Source organism: Corvus moneduloides, chromosome 13 (assembly GCF_009650955.1).
Source record: "Corvus moneduloides isolate bCorMon1 chromosome 13, bCorMon1.pri, whole genome shotgun sequence".
In the NCBI taxonomy this organism is placed as follows: domain Eukaryota; kingdom Metazoa; phylum Chordata; class Aves; order Passeriformes; family Corvidae; genus Corvus; species Corvus moneduloides.
Genome location: NC_045488.1, coordinates 19,677,377 through 19,695,500, shown reverse-complemented (window position 1 = coordinate 19,695,500; position 18,124 = coordinate 19,677,377). Strand labels below are relative to the sequence as shown.

Here is an 18,124-nt window from a genome sequence, read left to right as displayed (position 1 = left end):
TATCATCCACCAACTGTGACACTGTTCTCAGAGAGTAAACGTCATTTCCCTTTAAAAATCCATTTTCTTTTCTTAGGAGAAAGGACACTTAGAGCACCTGTACTGAAAGGGAGAAGGTGAAGGAGCCTGTGAGCATTTCCTGCCTCCTCTGCTCTTATGCAGATTCTAAACACGGGTCTGGTTGTTTCCTATATAAATCTATTTTTCCTCTCTGCTTTTTTGCTTTGAAGTATCTGTCTGTGTTCTCAATGAAGAACAGCTGAGAGATCAGGAAAATGGCTTAAGAATTCAGCAGGCTGTGAGCTATTTGGATTGAAAACAGTGCCTGGGAGAGAGTTCTTCACACTGCCTTGCTAAACAATATCCTCCTGTCACCATCGGAGGCTGCTGTCCTTTGTTTGTCACCTTCCCTCTGACTCTCCAGAGCCTTCAAGGAAGGAAAAAGAAGGACAAAGGAGGCTCCTTTTCTTTTTTCTTTGTTAAATTCCCCCAAGCCCTCATTTAAAAACCCACAGCACAGCCCTTATGGCCCATCTGCTGTTGTTTCAGGTTTGCTCCATGGCTTTGTTCATCATTTCCCTGTTGAGCAAGCCCTGGATCCTTGGGAGCCACGAGCAGGACCCGAGTGCCACCCTGAGCTGCAGCTCCCCCTCTGCGACCTGCCAAAGAGGAACTGCCCACAGGACACTCAGGCACAGCTTCTGGAGTGTCTCTAAAGCCATTTTTGTTCAGAAATTCCTGTTGTTGTTGTTCCTGCTGACCTCAGTGGGCTGTATCTTTTCCAAATGTTTCTGACGTTTCTCACAGGGTAATCTGTGAATGTCACAGACAAGAATTCTGCTGACTTCAGTTTGGCTTCTGCTCCCCATTGGATGGGCTCCTCTCTTTATGGGGGAATGCCTCTAGCCAAAAAGAGAGGCAAAACCCCCCAGCCCCTGAGCTAAGTGAAAGCAGGCCCAAAGGGAAGCGCGTTCCAGCCGCAGTGCCTCTCGCTGGCTGGCTTCTGTTCCGTGCTTGGGGATGTGCCAGACTCCAGTGCCTCCGTGCTTTTGATTCCTGTTTATCCCCGGCAACATGATTGTCTGTAATTATATATAATCTCCTTGTTTACTCTTCTTCCTCCAGGTCTGAACGCAAGCTTGATGGCAACTCTCTGCTCCGTCTGCCAGGGCTGCAGCTCCAACCGCTCCTCTTCATCCTCCACCTTCTTTTTCCAAAGTAACAAAGCCATTGGATTTCCTCCCACCCCTTCCCCGCGGCTCCCCTCCCCCTCGCTGGCACCGGGGTTATTTATACAGAATGTGGAAACAATTTGCAGGAAAGTGAACAATGTAAGCGGGCCGAGGGAAGGGAGACAAGTTTGTTGTGCACGCTGAGAGCCCCAGCAGTGAAATGCTGGTTTTTGGGGGGCACAGGGAGCAGACTGTTTTCCTTTCTCCCTTCTCTGCTCTCTCACCATCTCCCTGAGCTCTTTCCATCCTGCCGGAGTCAGGCCACACCGGAGCAGCCAGATCTGAGTGCGTGTTTCGGAGGACGCTCAGATTGGATCCCGCCCTGCACCGCAGCTCCATGAGGCAGTGTGTGCTTAATCCCCTCCGAGGTTCTGCTCTCGGGTCGTTCCCGCTCCTGGATTAGCATTCATGACGAGCATGTGTGCTCCAGAGGTCCTGCTCCGGGCCCCGGGAGCTGCAGCACTGCCTGGTGTTAGACACAGCTATTCCCAGGAACAGTTGGGCTCAAGGAGGACATTTCTGGGAGTGAACGAGGCAGGAACTTTTTGCAAAGTCTAATTTCAGTCTTTCTGCCCTCACCTGCTGAGCGCTGCATTTCCAGGGCATCCCAGCACCTTGCTGGCTCCACTGGGAGTGTGTCTGTAAATCCAGCAGTTTCCTTGAGTGCTCTGGGGCTGGGGAAGCTGAACCAGCACTCACTCAACACCTCTGAGCAGTTCTGGGCTCTTCAGACATTGCTCTGCACTGTGAAGTCCTCAAAGAGAGATAATCCAAACACACACATCCTTTGGGGAAGGGCCGCTGGCGTTGCAGAGGGAAGAGAACGTTACCCCGGGTTCCAGGTCGGAGCAGAGCAGCTGCCCTGGCCACAGTGGAGGCCTCAGCCAGCTCCTGCCCTCCTGGGAGCCTCCTTTCCCAACAGCCTCCAGCCTTGGGACAGGATCTGTGCATTGTGCTGAGCTGGTAGGGCAGGGCCAGGAAGCTGCCGGGTGGGACAGCATGTTCCTCCCTAAAGCAGGCAGATTCCTGGCTGGGAACTGGTGCAGCTGATCCACTGTGGTCCAGTGGCACAGAGGCACAGTCAGAGGGAATGTCTGGTGGGCTTTTCCTTCCTGAGAATCCATCCTCTCCACCTTCCAGTTCTTCCTGCTCCTTCTCAGTCGCTGTCCACACACAGAGTGGGAACTTCCCATGGATGTTTGTTCTGTAACCCGCCCGTCTGCTGTCCCACATGGAATGGCAGGTGTGTCTGGCTAGGCTGGGCCTCCCCAAGCTCAGGGCACAGCAGAGCCCGTTGCAAACGCTGCTCCCTTCAGCCAGCTCTTGGCTGAGTTCACAGCTCCAGGTGTAAAGCACAGGAAGGGTGGGAGCAAAGACACTTCAGCCACCGATGTTTTCTGGCCGGAGCAGTTCAGCTCTTTGGGTTCTCCTGATTCTCACTGACGCTGGGAAGGGTCCAGGAGAACAATTTCTGTTTTCCCTCCCAAACCAGGCACCAACAGGGACTGGGAGGCTGCAAGTGGGAGCAGACAGAACCTAGACCCAGCAGAGCTGGGGGGTCACTGGTTCCCACTGCAGCCACGCCGTGTCCGGGAGCACAGCGTTGATCCACAGCCTGGCTGCTTCCCCTCCCTGCTCCTGGCAGGAGCCTGGTGGTGTCTGAGCACCTGCCCAGGCTTGTTCCACACTGTGCTTCCCTGCTGGCAAGGGGAAGGATAGGAGAGAGCTTGAATCCATCAGCCTCCAGAGAGAGAACCCCTCCTGCAGGCTTGGGCAGGCGGGCAGCAGCTCTGCTGCTCAGGGGAGTCTCTGGGCACCCCACTGAAGGCCTCAGGGCAGACACAGACATTTCCAGCCTCTTTCTGAATCCCAAGGGTCTCCCCTTACTCCTGGAAAGATGTGGCCTTGAGTTACACTGCATGGAGAGCTCTCAACTCACTTTCAAGCTCCTATAGACACTAAACTGCAGAGACCAGAGGGACCAGGGTAATTTCAGGGAAGCAGCCATTGAAACACTTGTGCTTTTTCCCTTCTGGTTCTAAATGTTCAAATTCTCACAAAAATATGAGACACACTCTCCTTGGAATGACTGTGCTGCTCAAAACATTTGGAATTTCCTCGTTCATCTGGTTCTTTCTTCTTTTTTTTAATTATTTTGAGGGCTCTTTAGATGAGAACAGATTTGTATTCCTGTCTCCCTGCTGCTCACTTCCCACCTGAAATCCTTGGCTGTTCTTTGCAGTTCCCAACACAACGGCGAGCGAAATCCTGAACGGAGCATTCAAACTTCAGGTGAGGAAAAGCAACAGCAGCAGATGGGCTTGTAAACAGCAGAGACCTGGCTCGGGCACAGAGGTCCTTGCAGCGCGGGAAGGAGCAGGAAGGTTGGTAAACACGGAGCAATTTCCATTTTCTGGGCTGAAATGTGGGGATCTGGGGAGGGGAGGGCGGTGTAGGAACAGCAGCTCTCCCATTCTGGTACAGTCAGCTCTTCCCAGCAGAAGCTGTTCCTGTCAGAACTTGCAGCAAATGGGAGAAGACGGGAAAGTGGGGGACGTTTTCCAGCATCAGGGAATTTGTGGGTGATGAAAACAAGATTTCCAGCAGCCCTTTTGCACTAGTCTTGGTTTCTAAAGAGGTGTCCTCCTGTTTTCCTGCCATTCTTCCCTCCCCTTGAATTCCTTCTGAAAGTGTCAGTCCGCAGAGTTGGGAGTAACTTCACTGATACAAAATTCCCACAAGTTACCTGAAAGTTTGCAGCTGGACAGAGGAAAAAGAAAAACAGAGCAGAGTCCTCATGGGTGGAAGAAAAAAGCAGGATAAGGAGGCTCAGTTCCATAGTTTATTGAGCCCAGAGGGATTTCTACAAACCACATGGCATCAGGTGTCAAAGAAATGAGGGATGAAAACCAGCGTGGAACAGCAGAGCAGCCCAAAACTCCCACAGCCCAGTGAGGCTCCAGAAATGTTGGAGAGGCCCAAACAGCCCCTTAATGTGAACGTGCTGGCCAAGAGCAGCCCCTCCACCTTGTTCCTGTCAGGAGAAAGTCCTGAGTCATGTCATGGGTGTTCTTTCCTTGGACAGGGAGACTCTGCACATCCTGTGGACTCTGGGAGTCACGGGGAACAGAGACTGATGAAAGATGGTTCCGAGCTGGGAGTTTGGAGAGGTTTGTGCTTGATCTAGGGCTGAAGGCTGTTGTTTCTGTTTTTCTTGGGGATTGGGAGGGGAGAGGTTACTGAATCCCTGAGTCTTAATGTGAAATGATTAGAATCTGGAACAGATTCCAAACCAGACATTTAGGGACTACTAAATGTACAAAGCAGCTTGGATACCTATCACCAGAGTTCATCCAGTCCTGGAAAAAGCCTCTGAAACGGGCGGTGCTTTAACAAAGTACAGATGTCTGGGGATGCAAAATACAAGGAAAAATTATGAGGAGGAAGAGATAACACTTTCTCCACTTCTTAGAGAGGGAGAAAATGACAGAAAGTTATTAATTTTATTCCCAGGGCTGTGGTAGCTGGACAAGGATGCAAGGTTAAGGTGATCCCCATGACCTGACACTTGCAGAACAAGTGGGGTCCCTGCATCCTGACACGAGCCATTCTAGGGAGATCTGTAATCCCCAGTAATAACCTCGGAGGTTAATTGGCATTGGGAAATGAGTTTATTTGGTAGGTGGGCTAGAGGGGGTTTAATTACATGTTTGGATCAGTGTTGCTTCAAGCATTAATTTTGCCTGGGAAAGGAGGGTGTCATGTCAGGAGTGACACTTCCACACCGCTTAGATTGGGGCACAACCGGGGGGACTGGAGAGAGCCCGTGGACTGTTGGGGAGGATGGGAACGAGCTCTGAGTAAAAGCATCCCTTTGCTGTTTTGGGCCAGGATTCCCTGGACTTCATGTAAGGCCCAGTTCCCTGAGAATGGCACTCAGCAGCTTTTGGACAGTCAGGCTGTCAGAAGGAATCCCTCTGAAATACACGATGGATTTCTTTTTTTGGGCCTTATTTCTCTTCTCTGCTTTGTGTCATATTCTCCTCGCAGCTTTCCAGAGCAGAGTTACTCTTCCACTTGTTCTCTTTTGCCTCCTGCTGAGTCAATTCCTTTATTTTCCAACATTATTTGTACTGTAGTCACTCCCAGAATCTGGGAAATCATCCTCAGAAGTCTCCCCATCTCCTGAGCTTACTGCCAACTCTCCCACTAAAGCTTTGAATTCTTTGTTATAAAGAAGAATAAAAGGCCAGCAAAGTGCACCTCGACACCCATTCAGGTGCCATTACCCTATAATTCTTTAAAAACTCCGTGTGCATTTATAGTGACTGGGAAGTGCTGGAGTGGGAAGCCTCTGGACTAAATTGGTGTTCACACATGAAAGAGAACCAGTCCCGCGTGCGGCAGTGGGCTCTGGGCGGGTTCGGTCGCCGGCTCGCTCGGCGGGCTCGGGGCAGTCATTGCCTGCCTGTGCCCCTGCTGGCAGTGCCCAGCTCCAGCTGTGCCCGTTTGGACGAGGAGCTCCTCGGGACACAGCCCGTCCCCCACACGTGGAGCTGCACTGGAGCCTGAGGTGAGCCGGCAACACAGCCAGGGATGAGAGGAACGCCCAGACAGCCCGGCAAGGCTCCCAGACACGCTGCCCTACGAGCACGGCTGGAGCCCGGGTGCTGCGAGCTGTCTCTGTTCCCAGGCCCTGGCCTCTCTCCGGCGGCCAGCAAAGCGTTCACCACTTCCAGTTACAGCGGTGAGGTGAACTGGCACCTTCCCAGGGGAAATCACTAAACTCACTTTGCAAAGTCAGGCAGAGCCGGATCGGATCCTCCATCCTTCCTGGAGCTGTGCCACCTCCCCGCAGGTGAAAAGCTCCTTGCGGTTCTGAGCCATCCCATCCTATCCCATCTCATCCCATCCCATTCCACCCCATCCCGCTCTGCCCGCGCTCCAGCCTGCTCCAATTTTCTCCCCTCCTCCCTCGTCTGAGGAGCTGCAGACACATCCCTTGGCTTTCCCTCTTCTCCGCAGGCTTTTCCAGAGGCCTTTCTTCCCGTTATTTGTTCGTTCCTGCGCTCCATCCCATCTTTTGCCTCCCTCCCTGGTCTGATGCAGCATCTCGCTGGTCCTGCCTTGCACTCCGAGCAGGGGTATTAGATGGATTCCCCATAGAGTATAAATTGAATGGAGAGAAGTGGCTGGTTTCTCAGCAATAATTTATCTGATTAAAAAAATACTCCCCAAACTCCCCCTCCTCCGCCCGTCCTACGCCCCCTCCAAAAAGCACCATTGGCACCAGGGCTGGTGTTTGAACTGTGTTATTCAAATTGCTGGGAGGGCGATTTAGATGGGAAAATAACAGGCAGAGGATGGTTCTCGGGGGATTTTCCCCAGAGCGTCGGCACTGAAATTTGGAACCTGGGCTGTTGTGTGGAGGAGGCAGAGAGTAAATAATTCTGAGGCAAGTACCTGGGTGATTTGAACCTTTGCCCCCGTGTAACAAACGCCCGGCCCGGATGCACACGCACGAGCACGGGCTCACACGTGTCTGCCCACCACACACACTGCACGGAGGCGCCGAACTCCGGCGCACAGCCAGCTGCTCCTGCTGCTTCCTCTCCCCTCTCTTTCTTCCCCTACCTCAGGGCTGATTCCAAATAAAAGAAGGAATCTGCCTCACACAATGCCCCTCGCCTTGTTTGTTACTTGCACGGACTTCATTCCTTCCAAACCATTTTCTTCTCCAGCATTCCTGTTGTAACTGTGGCATGGAAAAGTCACCCCAAGGCTGCTCTCACGGGGCACGGGCAGTGGGTTTGGCTGGTGCCTGTTCCTGTGAGGGTGACAGGCAGGTATTCACAGGTATTTACATCCCCGAGAGCTCCCAGAGCGCCGGGATTTACACCAGCGGCTCCTTGGTGCTGTCAAGGGCAGCACTGCTGCTGACACCCGAGTGTCCACAAACCATTCCAGGGGCCTGGCGTGGTCCCAGCTCCCCGGGCTGCTGGACATTCCTCTGCTCCCAGCTGCTTTCTGGCCACTGGGTGAAACGGGAACGGCCCGGCTGGAGCTTTCCAGCCTTGAAGCACCCTCAAGCCAGCGGCCGGGGCTCAGGTTTCCTGCGTTTTGACAGGAGGGCTGCTCAGATGAAACCTCTCTCCGCTCCTTCTGGAGGATTTGCACTGCCACAAGTCCTCATTTTTTCCAGATGTTTTACCTAATAAATCAAGGAGTCTCACCAGAGGATTGGGATCCAAAAGCTGTTACCATGACTTCAAAGGCACAGGCTGGAGTGGAAAGAAGCGGTGCAGACATTTTATACCACTCTGTATGCACTGATCATGAAAATACACTCTGCTCCCAGGATTTTTTTCCTGTGGATACCAGAACTCCAACCATGATTAAATAAAATAGTGCTTTGCTCCTTCAGCCAACCTTTGCTGAAAAGAATGGAGCTGCAGGAGCCTCGGGCTGTAGGGCTGGCAGGAACCAGGATGGGGCTGATCCTGAGAGGGGCTGAGCTCTGCCAGCTCCTGTCCAAAATCCAGGGCTGTTAACTCAGGGCTGAACTCCCTCCATCTTTTCAGATCAATGTTCAACTGCATATTTTCTCCCAGTGCTAGTTTAAGCAATTCCCACATAAAGGAATCAGATGTTCATCTTCTTCAGATGTTGGGAGAGAAAAAGATAAAAAGAGTTACATGGCTGTAAAATGTGATTGGGACTATTCAGACCAGTTTGTTCCTTGATCAAGAATGTAACTTTTCTTTTTTAATGTAGTGAAGGCTTTCTTTTTGCAGTGTCTACTCAGTGTCATTTTCTTCCGCTGTTCCATTTCTAAAGATAACTGTGTTTGGAGAAGCTGTTACATATTTCTATCACTCCATAGCACAGGGTGCTGCCGGAGAACAGAATGAAGAAAAGCAGCTGAAGAAAGGAAAGCTGATCCTGTGGTGGGTGAGCAGCAGGCCCACAAGGGTTGGCTTTTGGTTCCCTGCTTTCCCAGAGTGCTGGCCTGGCATCAGAGATGCCCAAGCTCCCCACCCTCTGCCTTGTCTTCCCTTGGATCCTGCTGGATTTGGAATCACAGCATGGTTTGGGTGGAAGGGACCTTACAGCTCATCTTGTTCCACCCCCTGCCATGGGCATGGACACCTCCCACTGTCCCAGGCTGCTCCAAGCCCCAATGTCCAGCCTGGCCTTGGACACTGCCAGGGATCCAGGGGCAGCCACCGCTTTGTCTCCCCTCCTCACTCAGTGCTGCAGGACTGAGGGGCCAGTGCCAGGCAGGAACAGGCTGCTGGGGGCAGCAGGCACAGGGTTGTGGGGAGCCCCTTCAGCACGGACTGAGGTGCCCAGGTCGAGGGTTGGGTTTCAAGAGAGTTTCTGGGCTGTCTCCTTGGCAGGGCTGCCCTGCAGCACAGCCATGGAGAGGAGGCTCTCACAACCTCCTGGAGGTACCTGCAGGTGATGTGAGCAGAGCCTTTGGCTTGTGCTGCCTCAGGACTCTGGGATGTAAATAAGTTGTCACTTAATGGAAGTGGGAACTGTAGCACTTGGAGTGCTAGGAAAATCCTGAGCACCCCCAGTAGGCACTGTAGTTACATAAACACACTTGGGACATGAATTTACTCCAGGAGACTCTATTTTGTATTTTGTGTGTCCCAGGCAGTGAGGAGCAAGAGGACATTTGGTTCTGCAAGATGTTTAACCAGATCAGAAAACCTCACCATGGCTGCACAAGGGCGGATGTTTAGAAAGAGGGGATGTCCCACTGCAGCCAAGTGGAAGGGAGAGCCAGGTGCAGATCTCCTGTATTCTAATGATATGTTCAGACCGAAAAATATCCTCATCTAAATATTAATATTCAAATAACAGTCACCACAAATCCATTTGTTCCTGCCTCAGACTTCAGAAAAATTGCTGCTTGTCTTCCCTCCCCCATGAGGCTGAATCCCAGCACCCCAGACTGTCGTGACTGCCTGGGATTGGTGACATCTCCAGCAAAACGTGTTGGAGCATCAAAACAGAGTGGGAGCAGCACAGCCTGGCTCCGGGAGCCAAAAATAGGTACTATCATTTCTGAGCTGAAGCCTCCCTTCTCCTTCCCCAGCCAGCCCTGCCTCTCTGGCACGTGCAGCACATAATCGTGGTGTTCCCATCGGACTGAAGGAAAACCACATTCCTAAAGCAAGCAGGGCATTAAGTGGTGGCCATGCTTTGGAGGCAGAGAATGTTAGGGCATGGATCCTAAATTAGGGAACATCGGTGGTGATGGTTTGCAGATTTTCTGTGGGGAATGGGTGTAGAAAGGAGCACGGCTCACCTCCTGCAGTGCCATGTGGAAAAGCATCAGAGATACACCATCAAATGGAGAGCTTGAATTCCCTTCACTGGACAGTTGCTCAGATCCTTGTAATTGAATGAGTGAGTGATGAATGTAGCACACTGGATTTCTCTCTGGATCCTTTCTCTCCTTTATTCTGTGACTCTCTGAATCTCAGTCATGCTTTCACCCATTTTTTTTTAAGTCTCCCAACTGGAGTATTTGTCTGCTTCTGCCAAACCCCAAAAGCTCTGTTTCATGAAAAAAAAAGAGATCATTTGGGAAAGGTGAAGTTTAATTCATGAAGATAATGGTCTTTGAAGGTGTCTGCTCCTTTGGCAGTGACTGATTCAAAGGAGTTCCGTTTCAGGATGTCTGTTCTGCTGTTCCCAAGGCCGCAGAGAGGAGGAGGGATCGTGCAAGGCCATATAAATCAGGGGCTGTTACGGGGATGTCAAACACAACTGCACCACGGGGTGCTAATGGTGAGCAGGCAAGGAATCAGAGCAAGTCAGAACCAATGGAGAAAAGCCACAAAGCTCCTGTGTCTGGTTCTCCATGCTTCCCAAAAGTGCAGTGTCTGCACACTCCTGCTCTGTCCTGGGAAAAGCGCAGGCCGCTCCACTGATCCGTATCACATTTTCAAAGTGCTCCAGTAATTGGATGAGTAGGTTTGGTGGGAACATCTTTGGTTCTCCCATCAGGAAAGATCTAAATGAAGCTATGTGAGCACATCTCCAGCCCAGGTTGCTTTCCCACGTCAGTCCACTGGATTTGTGCTCACCTGAGGCAGTGGTGACCAGGCCACTGGACACACAGCAACTTCCACTGGAGTGGAAGAAGAACACTCTCAATCTTTGTGCATGCAAATAGGAGTTTCCTCCTTTTCCAGCAGCAGTTAAATCCCAAAGTTCTGACTCCAGTCAGCTCCTGGGTGCTGGAGTAAGAAGTGATTTGGGATCTCTGTGTGCAGCTTTTGGAGAAGGGGCCAGTGCTCATGCTCTCCCCCTTCCTCAATCCCATGAGCATTCCAGGTTTCCAGAGGTTCCAGCTGGCTCTTCCACCCCCTGCTCATCTCTCAGACTCCAGGCTATGTGATGGACCCTCAGGTTTGTGGGCACAGAGCACAGGTGGATGTCACGGGGGAACAGTTTTCTCTCCCACAATGACTGTGATCTTCACAGCTTCCCAAACACCTGTTACTCCAGGAGAGAAGCTGAGCTCAAACCAAAATGAAGCTGTTAGAGCTTTAAAACAGGCCACGAGACTCTCTTTGTACAGAAGGAATTCAGGCTGGTGGAAGGTTTCAGGGACTGGATGTATGTTGTGAGCCAGGATCGTGGCTGACCACAAGTCCGTTGGACAGGCTGTGCCTGTGCATGTCCCTGCGAGCACATTCCACCGTGGTTTCTGCACTAGTTTTCATTATTTCTCAATATTCCCACTAATATTTCATGTATTTATCTTGGTTGTGGGTAATTTCAGCAGTGAAAGTGCTGACTCTGATGTCCTTCGGGGACATTGGCTTGGGACAACCCAACAGTTCTGTGTGGGCCTGCAGAAAATGTTCTGCCCACTGGTCTCCAATCCCAAGAACGTTTCTGGTTTCTCTGCATATCCTTATGCACAGCATTGACAGCAAGACATTTGTGTAGATGAATAACCCAACAATTCCAAATATTATTTATTTTCCAGGACTTCTGGGTCACGAGAATGATGGGACAGGAAAGACTGAGGTGCAGCTGGATCACTCCAGATCCCGGCCAGTGGGGTTTGTATCTCCCTTCCGTATCAGGCCAAGCAGAACCTGCTCCTCCTCCTCAGCCGAGGGAGTGTGTGAGGAAGTGGGAGCTGGGAGAAAGGGGAATGTTGTCTGGATCTCATGTTGTCCTCTGGAAGGTTTTAATGATCTTTAGCTTCCATACAGAAAGGCTCCTTCTGGAACCAGGAGAGCTCTCACCCAAGGAGCAAAATCAAGGTCAGCTGCAGCCCTTGAGCCCAAGATTTACCCTTCTCAAGCATCTTACATCTCTCTGGATCCCAGAGTTAGATGGGATATTGGGAAGGAATTCTTCCCTCTGAGGGTGGGGAGGCCCTGGCACAGGTTGTGCAGGAATTCTGTGGCTGCCCCTGGATCCCTGGCAGTGCCCCAGGCCGGGCTGGACGGGGCTTGGAGCACCCTGGGATAGTGGAAGGTGTCCCTGCCCACGGCAGGGGGTGGAATGGGATGGGATTTAAGGTCCCTTCCACCCAAACCATTCTGGGATTCTGTGAACCCTCTCAGTGCCCTCAGGCGGACCCTGTTATTTGATGTCCTCTTCCACCTTATTTTAGTTAAAAAATAAAGCTTTTTTGTGCCGTACCTTGCACCATGGCTCTTGAAGATGGATCACTAGTTTAACAGTGACACTGGGAAACACCATGGAAGTATTGCTGCTCTCCACTGGGAAAACAAGGACATCTAAGGCTGCATCCAAGCAGAGTCTGAAGTGAAATTTACACAAAATTTAGGCACCTCAGTCCAAAATCATGATCCTGGAAAACCTGCTCTTGGCTTTCCCTGCTGCAGGAGCTGCCTGGGCAAGGCAGACTCTTAACTCTTGGTGTTTAACTTCTTCCTCTGCCATCTCAAGGCACTTGAGGGGATGTCTTCCCAGACAGACCTTTCCTGCTGACAAGACTGACTGGCATTTCTACCTAAAATACTTGGATCAAAATGGCCGTTGTCTGGTGGAGGAGGGCAGGAGCTGCTTCTGCTGGGCTGGCCATGTGTCCCACAGACTCGTGTCTCCTTACCTGTTCTGGAAAAAGCCAAACAGCCCGAGTATATTGCCCGGGAAGTAGTCCATGTTCAAGGCCACCCTTGGAACTCCTCCTGAAGCTCCTTTGAGGGCCCTCATGCTGCACCTCTTGGGAACAAGGAGGACTTCCATGACTTTTCTAAAGCCCCTGCCCAGGGGTTTGTGTGTTAACTCTCAGTGACATCATCACCTCGCTGGAGTTCGGGGCACCAGAAGGTCCCAAACTGCCCTGCAAACAGGGGACACGAACGGAGCTGAGCAACCTGCACTTAAACAGCCTCAGTTCTCAGGGCATTCACTTCCCAGTGGCCAGAGCAGTAAGGACAGAGAGAGGTATCACTTCAGGTTGCCTGAAGCAGGACAAGGGACAGCAAAATCCAGCTAAGTCTGTAAGTCTAGACTAAACTATCTCTGATTGCAGCCAGGCGAAACACTCGAGTGTAAAGCCTGAAAGTGCTTTACAAAAAGTGGAAAGCAAAAGCTTTTTGTACAAGCATTAATCTTGATGCCTCACTGGGGTCAGCCGGGAGTGCAAGGAAAGAATTCAGCGCAGTCAGCACCGGGCTGTAAAGATCTATGTCCAGCTTTGCATTTCATTCTGTTTGTCTGGGCTATTAATTAGCTCTTTTCAGTTTCCCTGGGAAGATCTGTGTGTTAGGGCTCCTGAACACTCATAAAGATCCGTCATTGATTGCTTGGGCAGCTAAATCAGGTCGACACTTCACTACTCAGAGGTGTCTTAACTTTGCATCCTTCTCTGCTGGGGCAGGAATACCGGGATGACTTCGATCTTCTTGGAATCTGCTCGTACACGTTGCTTTCCTAATTTCATGCCTAGGTATGGCATTTCCATTACAAAGGAATTGTGTTGTTGAGCTCTGCTGGTCTGGGTCTTTCAATAGCTGATCAGAGCTTCTGGTCATGTGCTCGTGCTCTTTTCCCTCAGAACAAAACATCCTCTACACAGATCCTGGGCTATCAAAGCCCCCGAAACAGTTCAAGTGCCAAACACAACCCCAACGGCAGCCTGAGAAATGATGTCTCCCAGTGGGGCTGTTGAATATGCACAAACGTATGGTCTGTTTTCCAACGTGCCTGTCAGAGCCCTGCTACTGCCTCCAGCAGAGAAAAATATTTGTCATAGGCCATTTCCCCCCAAACTTTACTGCTTGCAGGAAATAGAAAATGTTCTTTTCCAACATATTTATTTGTGTTTGACTGTAATCACACAGGGTTGCATTTTTCCCCTTTCTCTGGTGACCCAGCAGTGTCCAGTGCTGTCAGTTCTGTCATTTCCTCTTACCTCTCACAGAGCTGGGAGCCTTTTCACCCCTTCCTCTGGTGTCAGCTGGACTCCAGGTAAAAATTCCATACAGGAGTTGAGCTTTAAGGTGGGTGTACTCCACTCAGATTTACTGAGCACCCTGTGCAGGTTTCCCTGTTTTTTAAAGTCCCCATTCTCTTGTTCAAGTACCTGGGGAAGGTGTTCTGATGTGAACAAGGCTTTCCAACACAACTGTAAATGCTGCTAATTTTTCACACCATCTCTTTTGCTGCCTGTGTTTCCCCATACATTGAAAAAGGGATCCCTTTTGTCAGAGGGAAAACCCCCGCTGTGGGAGCTGACATAGAGCAGCGTCACTGCTCAATTCCCAAAGTCTGCTTGTGGCTTTTGGTTGGGGTTAATTAAGTTCCTAGAAGTTCCTAAGTTGGTGTACAACTTTAATGTGCACTTATCTTTGTGGTTTGGACCCTCCTGCTGCAGTGTCACCCTACCCACCCCGGGGCCAGGAAGTCCGAGCAGGGATTTTGTCCACGCTCCAGGCTGTGTTGGCATTCCCACATTCTTGATCATAGAATCCCAGAATGGTTTGGGTTGGAAGGGACCTTAAAGACCACCTTGTTCCACCCCCTGCCCTGGGCAGGGACACCTTCTACTAGCCCAGGGTGCTCCAAGCCCCATCCAACCTGGCCTTGGACACTGCCAGGGATCCAGGGGCAGCCACAGCTGCTCTGGGCACCTGTGCCAGGGCCTCAGCACCAAACACAGCCAAGAATTTCTTCCCAATATCCCATCTAAACCCACCCCTCTTCTGGTGTCCATTTTAGGTGAAGTGCAAGATACCTTACCTTTGTCACTTCTAATGGGACAGGCATCATTCACTTGGCTCGACTGAGAATTAGTGAAACCTCTCACGTGTCTCAGCCACCTGTAGCCAGGAACAAGACCAAGTTCTTCCTCTTCCTGGTGTGGACACTGCTCACAGCGAGGTACCTGCTCTTGGGTCTGAGTTCCCACTGCTCCCATCCCACAGCAGGAGCCTGTGCACAGCAGGTGCTTCTTCAGGAGCCTTCTGCAGGCACCACACCCCAGGCACTGCTGCATTTGCCTGAAATTGGAGGCAGAACTTAAAAAAAAAAAAGAGAGACAGTAAGAGAATAGGAGTGGTCTTGAGGATTTTCTTCCTGATGTCTTTCACTGGTACTTTTTTACAGCTTTGTTTTTAAGCTGAGCATAATTCATGAACTCTGCTCTTTAGTAAAAACACATGTTAACAGCAGTAGTAGCAGTAAACATAAAAAAAAAAGTCAGCCATACTATGCCTTGTGGTCCCCTGTGCTGCTTTCTCCAAAGGCAGTGCTTCCCAGAATATCCTGGCAGCCTCAGGAGTGGTGGACACCGCGATGACACCCCAGAAGGAGCAGCTGAGTGCTAGTGATTGCTGGAGGTTGGCAGGAAAACACTGGACTCCCGTCTGAAAACACAAACCCAACAGATCACAGAGCAAACGCCAGCCTGAAAGAGGGGTCAGAGGCAGACTGCAGCCCTCTGGGACTGGGAAAACAGGAGATTTGTGAGAAAGCTTTTCTCCCTCTGTCAAATCTCTGTTATTTGTTACCTGCCTCAGAAGGCTCACGGCTGAAAAATACCATTGCTTTGCTTCGTGGAATCTAAATGTCCACATGATACAGACATAAACCTCAATTTCTTCTCAGCCCTCACCAAAGGTTTTTGGTCACAGAAGGAGAGTCTTTTTGAGAAATTGATTTTTGTTGAAAACCTACACTTCTGTGCTTTCAGAAACGAAGGGCACTTCTGATAACAACTTTTGATAGCCTGAACATCTTTCTCTACCAGTTCCCCACTTTCAGCAGTGTAAGTTTGTTCCAAGGATCTAAATTCTCTCCAGTTTTTGGCAGTGATGCTTCTTAGCTGAATTCCTTTGGGAATGTGAAGGCATCTTGCTTGTGCACAAAACGTCCATTGCCTGTATAGCATAAGAGCATTTTCCTCCCAGATTCCCCTGCCAGCATGTGCCTTCCACTATGGGAGGAGGAAGAAATGCATTTCAACTTCTGGTCCTTCTAAGAGCATCCCTCAAAAAATGTGTATTAGTGGGCAGGGAAGCAGGTGGAGCAACAGCCTGGGCAACATTTACTGTGTGGTGGTTCCTGGTCACAAGGAGCTGGGATCAGCACCTTCACCTCATCTTGGAGCAGTGGTGTCCAAACCCCACCAAGCCCTGCTGGAGTCAACTCCCAGCCTGTGGTTTTCTGCTGCTCCCCCTGCTCCGTTCAGCATCTCCAAACACCTTTGTGTCTCACTTGGACAGAGTCACATTCTGACCTCTGAGACACATTTCATATTTCTCAGAATCAATAACTTCCGATGCAGTTGCAGGAATACCGGGCAGTCGATAAGTCCCGTCAGGTTCCGTTAGGAGGAAAAGCGGAGCAGCGTAAGGATGACATTTCTTAGGGAACTGCTATCCGGGCATATTTGTTGTTTCAATTCGTCTGACTTCAGGGCTCAGCCAGGGGCTGCAGCCTGTAGCACTCATGTAATTTGATTTTAGAGCTGCCATTCAGGTGCTGAGGGAATAACAGCAGCGGCAGAACCCCCGTGTGGCAGCAGACCCAGCGATCCTGACGTGCCGAGTGCCCAGACCTGTCAGGGAGAGCCGAGGGCTCATGGCTCCTTCACCCACGTTCCACATCCCTTCGGAGCTCCTGGTCTGCTCTCCTGGCTTTGATCACCGATCCCCTGGGACGAGCATAGAAAGGTGGGAGAATGATGATGTTTTTGCAGAAGTGTTGCCCTGAAGGGACGTTTAAACAACAACAAAAAAGTGAAATGAATGTCTGTGAGAAGTGTCAGATTGGAGCTTGAGGAGTCAGACTCTTCACCTGTCTGAAGGCTGCCCACATTTTCCCTGCCAGAGCTCTCAGTGCAGCACCATTCCTTGGCACAAAGTGTGTTCTTTGCTTTTTAAACTGTCCTTGTGTCCCCACATTGCTCAGTCCTGCAGCTGAGAAAGACTCAGACTGTGCTGATGGGGGTAAGAGGGTGGACTGGTAACACTAGGAAGGAATGTTGGCTAATTTACCCTGGTTTTAGAGTTGCTTAAAAATTGCAAGAGGTTAGAAATGATTTAAAAATAAAATTTATGCAGAACGAGTCAAGACATATCCCTGCTTTTAAACCAGGAACTGCTGGGAACAGAAGCTTGTTTCTCTCCTTAGTAAATCAGGGCTGTACCCCTGCTATTGCTCTCTGGGAAGAGACCTCCATGCTCTCCTCTGACAGCTACATCACCAAGGCCTTGTCCAGACTTTTGCAGCATTCCCAGGGGCTGCAGCACAACCTTTCCCGGCAGGAAGGTGCTTTGGGAGGCACCACGACCACAGTACACAGACCCCATGGCAAAAGAATTCCCCCAGGACTCCAGGCATCCTTCAGTGGCACACTACGAGCCTGGGGAATGGAAGCCCTTTGTAAACCAGGTCTTGTTCTGAACAGTTTAAGTTTACAACAGTTCGAGCTTGTCCATTTGTCAGACAACGTGGTTAAAATGAAGAAGTCCAATATTTCCTCCATGAAAAATCCATTATATTTATAGGAAATTCCTTCACAGCATCTGAAAGGGTGATGAGGTTTGTCTGAGCATTCCAGTTGGAGGTAGCAAAGCCAAAACTCTGACTTTAAAGGGCTCTCTGAGAGCGCATGAACAAGATCATTACAGCAAACAGGACTCTATCCCTGTCCCAACCTATTGTCCAATGTCTTTATTCCTTCCTGTTTCTGTGGCTCATTGTCCCTGTCTTCACCACGTCATAGCAATGACTGGTTTTGAACTGTTGAATTAGTGGACTGAGGTAATTTTGTGCATATTTACTGTTCTGTCACAAGGTTTTAATAGCACTCTGTGCCTCCAGTTCCTGCCACTTAAAGCAGAGGGACACTTCAGCCACTATATCCAAACAATGACTCCTGGAATAATTGTTTCTGTATATTCAGTTTTAAACACCTAAAATCATAGTCTGAGATACAGACCAAAAGGAAGGACACCTGTGGGAGTTGTTGGTGTTGACAAACCAGTCAAGTCTCTTTGGTCTCAGGTTTTGTGTGGACTTGCTCATCTAACTCTGGCTGATCTGTTTGTATCCCTCACAAGTAATGTGTCCTTTTCTTTCCATTTCCAGGAGTTCCCCAACACATCCTATTCCAGCCATATGACCGAACACCCCAGCTGACCCTTTCAGGTAACACACAGAAAGGGCCGGGCTGTGCTGCTGTTGATTCCTGCCACGGGCAGAGGGGAGGTCTGTAAGGTGTGCTGGGATCCCCGGGAGCGACGGGCTGTGTGTTTTTCAGGCATCCTCTGCTGTTGGTCTGTTTCTTTGATTTCCCAAGCCCAGAGGCAAATGACTGTTTCTATGTGCTAAGCATCAATTCTTGTCCTTTTGTTCTTATCCTTTCTCCTCTCCAC

General features: G+C 50.4%; 2 long non-coding RNA genes across 2 annotated transcripts in view; one reads left to right on the top strand and one right to left on the bottom strand.

Annotated features, from left to right (window-relative positions):
- Positions 1-18,124, bottom strand: part of LOC116450377 — a 30,303-nt gene that overhangs the window by 6,412 nt on the left and 5,767 nt on the right. The window contains exons 4-5 of the long non-coding RNA XR_004242776.1: positions 14,953-16,453; positions 14,484-14,761 (exon numbers count right to left, since the gene is read on the bottom strand). This is a non-coding gene — a long non-coding RNA (uncharacterized LOC116450377). The remainder of the gene's footprint in view (positions 1-14,483; positions 14,762-14,952; positions 16,454-18,124) is intronic.
- The window catches only part of LOC116450376, a 104,636-nt gene that overhangs the window by 81,444 nt on the left and 5,068 nt on the right, over positions 1-18,124 (top strand). Inside the window, exons 16-20 of the long non-coding RNA XR_004242775.1 lie at positions 77-8,183; positions 8,895-9,027; positions 9,135-11,530; positions 14,463-16,417; positions 17,838-17,897. This is a non-coding gene — a long non-coding RNA (uncharacterized LOC116450376). The remainder of the gene's footprint in view (positions 1-76; positions 8,184-8,894; positions 9,028-9,134; positions 11,531-14,462; positions 16,418-17,837; positions 17,898-18,124) is intronic.